This window comes from Schistocerca gregaria, unplaced genomic scaffold (genome assembly GCF_023897955.1).
Source record: "Schistocerca gregaria isolate iqSchGreg1 unplaced genomic scaffold, iqSchGreg1.2 ptg000361l, whole genome shotgun sequence".
Taxonomy (NCBI): Eukaryota; Metazoa; Arthropoda; class Insecta; order Orthoptera; family Acrididae; genus Schistocerca; species Schistocerca gregaria.
In genome coordinates, this window is record NW_026061818.1 from 598,235 (window position 1) to 607,587 (window position 9,353).

General features: G+C 46.6%; 2 non-coding genes across 2 annotated transcripts; both read left to right on the top strand.

Annotated features, from left to right (window-relative positions):
- Window positions 1-5,260: 5,260 nt before the first annotated feature.
- Trnai-aau (transfer RNA isoleucine (anticodon AAU)) lies at window positions 5,261-5,332 on the top strand. Its single transcript has one exon. It is a non-coding gene; the product is annotated as a tRNA-Ile (tRNA).
- Window positions 5,333-6,782: 1,450 nt separating this feature from the next.
- On the top strand, window positions 6,783-6,854 carry Trnai-aau (transfer RNA isoleucine (anticodon AAU)). Its single transcript has one exon. It is a non-coding gene; the product is annotated as a tRNA-Ile (tRNA).
- The last annotated feature ends 2,499 nt before the right edge of the window (window positions 6,855-9,353 follow it).

Sequence of the window (9,353 nt, forward strand, 5' to 3'; positions counted from 1 at the left end):
CTGGCACTTGCACATCTAAAACAACGTCGGAAAGTAACTCGTTCGGCTTTTGAGTCACATAAAGTATGTGTGTTAATTTTGACGCCACTAGCTCTGCTTGTTGTCATGCAATTTCTTTGCCTCTCAGAAATGATTATGACATAAAAGTGAAGTGCGTGACGAGTGTGACGTTAGGAAAACATTAGGCAGCATGGAGAGATGCTGTATGGGACCACCCAACCCAAACGAGTACTGTGTGACGTGCTACCCGGCAAGTATTCACCGAGGTAGCCGGCTATCTCAGTCGGTAGAGCGTCAGACTCTTAATCCCAGGGTCGTGGGTTCGAGCCAGACGCTGGGCGAAACGGAATTTTGTTCCGCTGCAGGTGTAAATTACCGTTTTTCTGATTAACGAGATTTAATGGAAATAGCAACTTTAAACTTTGCCTACGTCTCTGTCAGTCGCAAGGAAACTGTATTTGAAGGTGAAGGTGATTTTGTAGACATGTGTAAAAGACATGTTCTGAAATGCAAGTGTTGTGGTTTGGAGAGCACATCGGTTACGTGTCAGATGTGTAGCCAAGCAGTAATTTGTCGCCATAGCTGCAAATATTAGCCGATAATATGAATTGTTGTCAGCTAAAGTCTGATGATGCAGACGACCGTAAGGACGAAGTACCCAAGAGTACCGCTAGGCCGCGCCTCTTTAGCTCAGTGGTAGAGCACTGGTCTAATAAACCAGGGGTCGTAAGTTCCATCCTCACAGGAGAAAGATGAATTTTGGAAATCAGTTGCGCGTCGTGGCCGTATAGCAAACAGTACCTGTGATGACGAACAATTAGCGACAGGCGTTTTTTTAAGATTTACTCTCAGATGTGATTAAGGCGAATGGCGCAGATAAAGCATTTGCCAAAGCGGTACAGCATAAGGTGGGACGAGGCAGTCTGAATTACATTTTATAGATGTATTTCTCACATATCTCAGAGCCTCTCGCGATCTTCGTCGTCGTCGTCGTCGTCGTCGTCGTCGCCGCCTCCGCCGCTTCTGCAGAAGTAGCAAATGGCCATCGTAGCAAATGCGGCGAGGGACGCCCTGCCTTCGATTCCGAATGCACAAAGTGTGTGGTCTTGTTTCTCAGTCTATATTTGGTCGGTCTCGTCAGAGGTTGAATGTAACGAATGGGTGGGAAAGAGCAAGGGGCAGCGGCTGTGTAGAACGAAAACACAAATCCTCAGGGGTGTGAGCGTTTCGAGATGAGTCGTATACATGTAAAAGTTGGTCGTCAGTGACCGTGTGGCCAAATGGATAAGGCGTCGGACTTCGCCTCTGAAGATTACAGGTTCGAGTGCTGTCACGCTTGTGTTTTTCCAGTTCTGAAAAAGAAACATACCGTTTTAATGTAGCAATTGAGCAGTACGAAACCGTCTGATTGTTGCTGTTGACCATTTTTTTCTTGGAGATGCTCTTGAGCTTGAAACACACACAGCAAGACCGGTGTTAACTAACGAAATGGTCGGCAGAGTGCCGACACCGCGAGTTTTGACTGGCACTTGCACATCTAAAACAACGTCGGAAAGTAACTCGTTCGGCTTTTGAGTCACATAAAGTATGTGTGTTAATTTTGACGCCACTAGCTCTGCTTGTTGTCATGCAATTTCTTTGCCTCTCAGAAATGATTATGACATAAAAGTGAAGTGCGTGACGAGTGTGACGTTAGGAAAACATTAGGCAGCATGGAGAGATGCTGTATGGGACCACCCAACCCAAACGAGTACTGTGTGACGTGCTACCCGGCAAGTATTCACCGAGGTAGCCGGCTATCTCAGTCGGTAGAGCGTCAGACACTTAATCCCAGGGTCGTGGGTTCGAGCCAGACGCTGGGCGAAACGGAATTTTGTTCCGCTGCAGGTGTAAATTACCGTTTTTCTGATTAACGAGATTTAATGGAAATAGCAACTTTAAACTTTGCCTACGTCTCTGTCAGTCGCAAGGAAACTGTATTTGAAGGTGAAGGTGATTTTGTAGACATGTGTAAAAGACATGTTCTGAAATGCAAGTGTTGTGGTTTGGAGAGCACATCGGTTACGTGCCAGATGTGTAGCCAAGCAGTAATTTGTCGCCATAGCTGCAAATATTAGCCGATAATATGAATTGTTGTCAGCTAAAGTCTGATGATGCAGACGACCGTAAGGACGAAGTACCCAAGAGTACCGCTAGGCCGCGCCTCTTTAGCTCAGTGGTAGAGCACTGGTCTAATAAACCAGGGGTCGTAAGTTCCATCCTCACAGGAGAAAGATGAATTTTGGAAATCAGTTGCGCGTCGTGGCCGTATAGCAAACAGTACCTGTGATGACGAACAATTAGCGACAGGCGTTTTTTTAAGATTTACTCTCAGATGTGATTAAGGCGAATGGCGCAGATAAAGCATTTTCCAAAGCGGTACACCATAAGGTGGGACGAGGCAGTCTGAATTACATTTTATAGATGTATTTCTCACATATCTCAGAGTCTCTCGCGATCTTCGTCGTCGTCGTCGTCGTCGTCGTCGTCGTCGCCGCCGCTTCTGCAGAAGTAGCAAATGGCCATCGTAGCAAATGCGGCGAGGGACGGCCTGCCTTCGATTCCGAATGCACAAAGTGTGTGGTCTTGTTTCTCAGTCTATATTTGGTCGGTCACGTCAGAGGTTGAATGTAACGAATGGGTGGGAAAGAGCAAGGGGCAGCGGCTGTGTAGAACGAAAACACAAATCCTCAGGGGTGTGAGCGTTTCGAGATGAGTCGTATACATGTAAATGTTGATCGTCAGTGACCGTGTGGTCTAATGGATAAGGCGTCGGACTTCGGCTCTGAAGATTACAGGTTCGAATGCTGTCACGCTTGTGTTTTTCCAGTTCTGAAAAAGAAACATACCATTTTAATGTAGCAATTGAGCAGTACGAAACCGTCTGAATGTTGCTGTTGACCATTTTTTGCTTGGAGATGCTCTTGAGCTTGAAACACACACAGCAAGACCGGTGTTAACTAACGAAATGGTCGGCAGAGTGCCGACACCGCGAGTTTTGACTGGCACTTGCACATCTAAAACAACGTCGGAAAGTAACTCGTTCGGCTTTTGAGTCACATAAAGTATGTGTGTTAATTTTGACGCCACTAGCTCTGCTTGTTGTCATGCAATTTCTTTGCCTCTCAGAAATGATTATGACATAAAAGTGAAGTGCGTGACGAGTGTGACGTTAGGAAAACATTAGGCAGCATGGAGAGATGCTGTATGGGACCACCCTACCCAAACGAGTACTGTGTGACGTGCTACCCGGCAAATATTCACCGAGGTAGCCGGCTATCTTAGGCGGTAGAGCGTCAGACACTTAATCCCAGGGTCGTGGGTTCGAGCCAGACGCTGGGCGAAACGGAATTTTGTTCCGCTGCAGGTGTAAATTACCGTTTTTCTGATTAACGAGATTTAATGGAAATAGCAACTTTAAACTTTGCCTACGTCTCTGTCAGTCGCAAGGAAACTGTATTTGAAGGTGAAGGTGATTTTGTAGACATGTGTAAAAGACATGTTCTGAAATGCAAGTGTTGTGGTTTGGAGAGCACATCGGTTACGTGTCAGATGTGTAGCCAAGCAGTAATTTGTCGCCATAGCTGCAAATATTAGCCGATAATATGAATTGTTGTCAGCTAAAGTCTGATGATGCAGACGACCGTAAGGACGAAGTACCCAAGAGTACCGCTAGGCCGCGCCTCTTTAGCTCAGTGGTAGAGCACTGGTCTAATAAACCAGGGGTCGTAAGTTCCATCCTCACAGGAGAAAGATGAATTTTGGAAATCAGTTGCGCGTCGTGGCCGTATAGCAAACAGTACCTGTGATGACGAACAATTAGCGACAGGCGTTTTTTTAAGATTTACTCTCAGATGTGATTAAGGCGAATGGCGCAGATAAAGCATTTGCCAAAGCGGTACAGCATAAGGTTGGACGAGGCAGTCTGAATTACATTTTATAGATGTATTTCTCACATATCTCAGAGCCTCTCGCGATCTTCGTCGTCGTCGTCGTCGTCGTCGTCGTCGTCGTCGTCGTCGTCGCCGCCGCCGCCGCCGCTTCTGCAGAAGTAGCAAATGGCCATCGTAGCAAATGCGGCGAGGGACGCCCTGCCTTCGATTCCGAATGCACAAAGTGTGTGGTCTTGTTTCTCAGTCTATATTTGGTCGGTCTCGTCAGAGGTTGAATGTAACGAATGGGTGGGAAAGAGCAAGGGGCAGCGGCTGTGTAGAACGAAAACACAAATCCTCAGGGGCGTGAGCGTTTCGAGATGAGTCGTATACATGTAAATGTTGGTCGTCAGTGACCGTGTGGCCTAATGGATAAGGCGTCGGACTTCGGCTCTGAAGATTACAGGTTCGAATGCTGTCACGCTTGTGTTTTTCCAGTTCTGAAAAAGAAACATACCGTTTTAATGTAGCAATTGAGCAGTACGAAACCGTCTGAATGTTGCTGTTGACCATTTTTTGCTTGGAGATGCTCTTGAGCTTGAAACACACACAGCAAGACCGGTGTTAACTAACGAAATGGTCGGCAGAGTGCCGACACCGCGAGTTTTGACTGGCACTTGCACATCTAAAACAACGTCGGAAAGTAACTCGTTCGGCTTTTGAGTCACATAAAGTATGTGTGTTAATTTTGACGCCACTAGCTCTGCTTGTTGTCATGCAATTTCTTTGCCTCTCAGAAATGATTATGACATAAAAGTGAAGTGCGTGACGAGTGTGACGTTAGGAAAACATTAGGCAGCATGGAGAGATGCTGTATGGGACCACCCAACCCAAACGAGTACTGTGTGACGTGCTACCCGGCAAGTATTCACCGAGGTAGCCGGCTATCTCAGTCGGTAGAGCGTCAGACACTTAATCCCAGGGTCGTGGGTTCGAGCCAGACGCTGGGCGAAACGGAATTTTGTTCCGCTGCAGGTGTAAATTACCGTTTTTCTGATTAACGAGATTTAATGGAAATAGCAACTTTAAACTTTGCCTACGTCTCTGTCAGTCGCAAGGAAACTGTATTTGAAGGTGAAGGTGATTTTGTAGACATGTGTAAAAGACATGTTCTGAAATGCAAGTGTTGTGGTTTGGAGAGCACATCGGTTACGTGTCAGATGTGTAGCCAAGCAGTAATTTGTCGCCATAGCTGCAAATATTAGCCGATAATATGAATTGTTGTCAGCTAAAGTCTGATGATGCAGACGACCGTAAGGACGAAGTACCCAAGAGTACCGCTAGGCCGCGTCTCTTTAGCTCAGTGGTAGAGCACTGGTCTAATAAACCAGGGGTCGTAAGTTCCATCCTCACAGGAGAAAGATGAATTTTGGAAATCAGTTGCGCGTCGTGGCCGTATAGCAAACAGTACCTGTGATGACGAACAATTAGCGACAGGCGTTTTTTTAAGATTTACTCTCAGATGTGATTAAGGCGAATGGCGCAGATAAAGCATTTGCCAAAGCGGTACAGCATAAGGTGGGACGAGGCAGTCTGAATTACATTTTATAGATGTATTTCTCACATATCTCAGAGCCTCTCGCGATCTTCGTCGTCGTCGTCGTCGTCGTCGTCGTCGTCGTCGCCGCCGCTTCTGCAGAAGTAGCAAATGGCCATCGTAGCAAATGCGGCGAGGGACGCCCTGCCTTCGATTCCGAATGCACAAAGTGTGTGGTCTTGTTTCTCAGTCTATTTTTGGTCGGTCTCGTCAGAGGTTGAATGTAACGAATGGGTGGGAAAGAGCAAGGGGCAGCGGCTGTGTAGAACGAAAACACAAATCCTCAGGGGTGTGAGCGTTTCGAGATGAGTCGTATACATGTAAATGTTGGTCGTCAGTGACCGTGTGGCCTAATGGATAAGGCGTCGGACTTCGGCTCTGAAGATTACAGGTTCGAATGCTGTCACGCTTGTGTTTTTCCAGTTCTGAAAAAGAAACATACCGTTTTAATGTAGCAATTGAGCAGTACGAAACCGTCTGAATGTTGCTGTTGACCATTTTTTGCTTGGAGATGCTCTTGAGCTTGAAACACACACAGCAAGACCGGTGTTAACTAACGAAATGGTCGGCAGAGTGCCGACACCGCGAGTTTTGACTGGCACTTGCACATCTAAAACAACGTCGGAAAGTAACTCGTTCAGCTTTTGAGTCACATAAAGTATGTGTGTTAATTTTGACGCCACTAGCTCTGCTTGTTGTCATGCAATTTCTTTGCCTCTCAGAAATGATTATGACATAAAAGTGAAGTGCGTGACGAGTGTGACGTTAGGAAAACATTAGGCAGCATGGAGAGATGCTGTATGGGACCACCCAACCCAAACGAGTACTGTGTGACGTGCTACCCGGCAAGTATTCACCGAGGTAGCCGGCTATCTCAGTCGGTAGAGCGTCAGACACTTAATCCCAGGGTCGTGGGTTCGAGCCAGACGCTGGGCGAAACGGAATTTTGTTCCGCTGCAGGTGTAAATTACCGTTTTTCTGATTAACGAGATTTAATGGAAATAGCAACTTTAAACTTTGCCTACGTCTCTGTCAGTCGCAAGGAAACTGTATTTGAAGGTGAAGGTGATTTTGTAGACATGTGTAAAAGACATGTTCTGAAATGCAAGTGTTGTGGTTTGGAGAGCACATCGGTTACGTGTCAGATGTGTAGCCAAGCAGTAATTTGTCGCCATAGCTGCAAATATTAGCCGATAATATGAATTGTTGTCAGCTAAAGTCTGATGATGCAGACGACCGTAAGGACGAAGTACCCAAGAGTACCGCTAGGCCGCGTCTCTTTAGCTCAGTGGTAGAGCACTGGTCTAATAAACCAGGGGTCGTAAGTTCCATCCTCACAGGAGAAAGATGAATTTTGGAAATCAGTTGCGCGTCGTGGCCGTATAGCAAACAGTACCTGTGATGACGAACAATTAGCGACAGGCGTTTTTTTAAGATTTACTCTCAGATGTGATTAAGGCGAATGGCGCAGATAAAGCATTTGCCAAAGCGGTACAGCATAAGGTGGGACGAGGCAGTCTGAATTACATTTTATAGATGTATTTCTCACATATCTCAGAGCCTCTCGCGATCTTCGTCGTCGTCGTCGTCGTCGTCGTCGTCGTCGTCGTCGCCGCCGCTTCTGCAGAAGTAGCAAATGGCCATCGTAGCAAATGCGGCGAGGGACGCCCTGCCTTCGATTCCGAATGCACAAAGTGTGTGGTCTTGTTTCTCAGTCTATTTTTGGTCGGTCTCGTCAGAGGTTGAATGTAACGAATGGGTGGGAAAGAGCAAGGGGCAGCGGCTGTGTAGAACGAAAACACAAATCCTCAGGGGTGTGAGCGTTTCGAGATGAGTCGTATACATGTAAATGTTGGTCGTCAGTGACCGTGTGGCCTAATGGATAAGGCGTCGGACTTCGGCTCTGAAGATTACAGGTTCGAATGCTGTCACGCTTGTGTTTTTCCAGTTCTGAAAAAGAAACATACCGTTTTAATGTAGCAATTGAGCAGTACGAAACCGTCTGAATGTTGCTGTTGACCATTTTTTGCTTGGAGATGCTCTTGAGCTTGAAACACACACAGCAAGACCGGTGTTAACTAACGAAATGGTCGGCAGAGTGCCGACACCGCGAGTTTTGACTGGCACTTGCACATCTAAAACAACGTCGGAAAGTAACTCGTTCGGCTTTTGAGTCACATAAAGTATGTGTGTTAATTTTGACGCCACTAGCTCTGCTTGTTGTCATGCAATTTCTTTGCCTCTCAGAAATGATTATGACATAAAAGTGAAGTGCGTGACGAGTGTGACGTTAGGAAAACATTAGGCAGCATGGAGAGATGCTGTATGGGACCACCCAACCCAAACGAGTACTGTGTTACGTGCTACCCGGCAAGTATTCACCGAGGTAGCCGGCTATCTCAGTCGGTAGAGCGTCAGACACTTAATCCCAGGGTCGTGGGTTCGAGCCAGACGCTGGGCGAAACGGAATTTTGTTCCGCTGCAGGTGTAAATTACCGTTTTTCTGATTAACGAGATTTAATGGAAATAGCAACTTTAAACTTTGCCTACGTCTCTGTCAGTCGCAAGGAAACTGTATTTGAAGGTGAAGGTGATTTTGTAGACATGTGTAAAAGACATGTTCTGAAATGCAAGTGTTGTGGTTTGGAGAGCACATCGGTTACGTGTCAGATGTGTAGCCAAGCAGTAATTTGTCGCCATAGCTGCAAATATTAGCCGATAATATGAATTGTTGTCAGCTAAAGTCTGATGATGCAGACGACCGTAAGGACGAAGTACCCAAGAGTACCGCTAGGCCGCGCCTCTTTAGCTCAGTGGTAGAGCACTGGTCTAATAAACCAGGGGTCGTAAGTTCCATCCTCACAGGAGTAAGATGAATTTTGGAAATCAGTTGCGCGTCGTGGCCGTATAGCAAACAGTACCTGTGATGACGAACAATTAGCGACAGGCGTTTTTTTAAGATTTACTCTCAGATGTGATTAAGGCGAATGGCGCAGATAAAGCATTTGCCAAAGCGGTACAGCATAAGGTTGGACGAGGCAGTCTGAATTACATTTTATAGATGTATTTCTCACATATCTCAGAGCCTCTCGCGATCTTCGTCGTCGTCGTCGTCGTCGTCGTCGTCGTCGTCGTCGCCGCCGCCGCCGCTTCTGCAGAAGTAGCAAATGGCCATCGTAGCAAATGCGGCGAGGGACGCCCTGCCTTCGATTCCGAATGCACAAAGTGTGTGGTCTTGTTTCTCAGTCTATATTTGGTCGGTCTCGTCAGAGGTTGAATGTAACGAATGGGTGGGAAAGAGCAAGGGGCAGCGGCTGTGTAGAACGAAAACACAAATCCTCAGGGGCGTGAGCGTTTCGAGATGAGTCGTATACATGTAAATGTTGGTCGTTAGTGACCGTGTGGCCTAATGGATAAGGCGTCGGACTTCGGCTCTGAAGATTACAGGTTCGAATGCTGTCACGCTTGTGTTTTTCCAGTTCTGAAAAAGAAACATACCGTTTTAATGTAGCAATTGAGCAGTACGAAACCGTCTGAATGTTGCTGTTGACCATTTTTTGCTTGGAGATGCTCTTGAGCTTGAAACACACACAGCAAGACCGGTGTTAACTAACGAAATGGTCGGCAGAGTGCCGACACCGCGAGTTTTGACTGGCACTTGCACATCTAAAACAACGTCGGAAAGTAACTCGTTCGGCTTTTGAGTCACATAAAGTATGTGTGTTAATTTTGACGCCACTAGCTCTGCTTGTTGTCATGCAATTTCTTTGCCTCTCAGAAATGATTATGACATAAAAGTGAAGTGCGTGACGAGTGTGACGTTAGGAAAACATTAGGCAGCATGG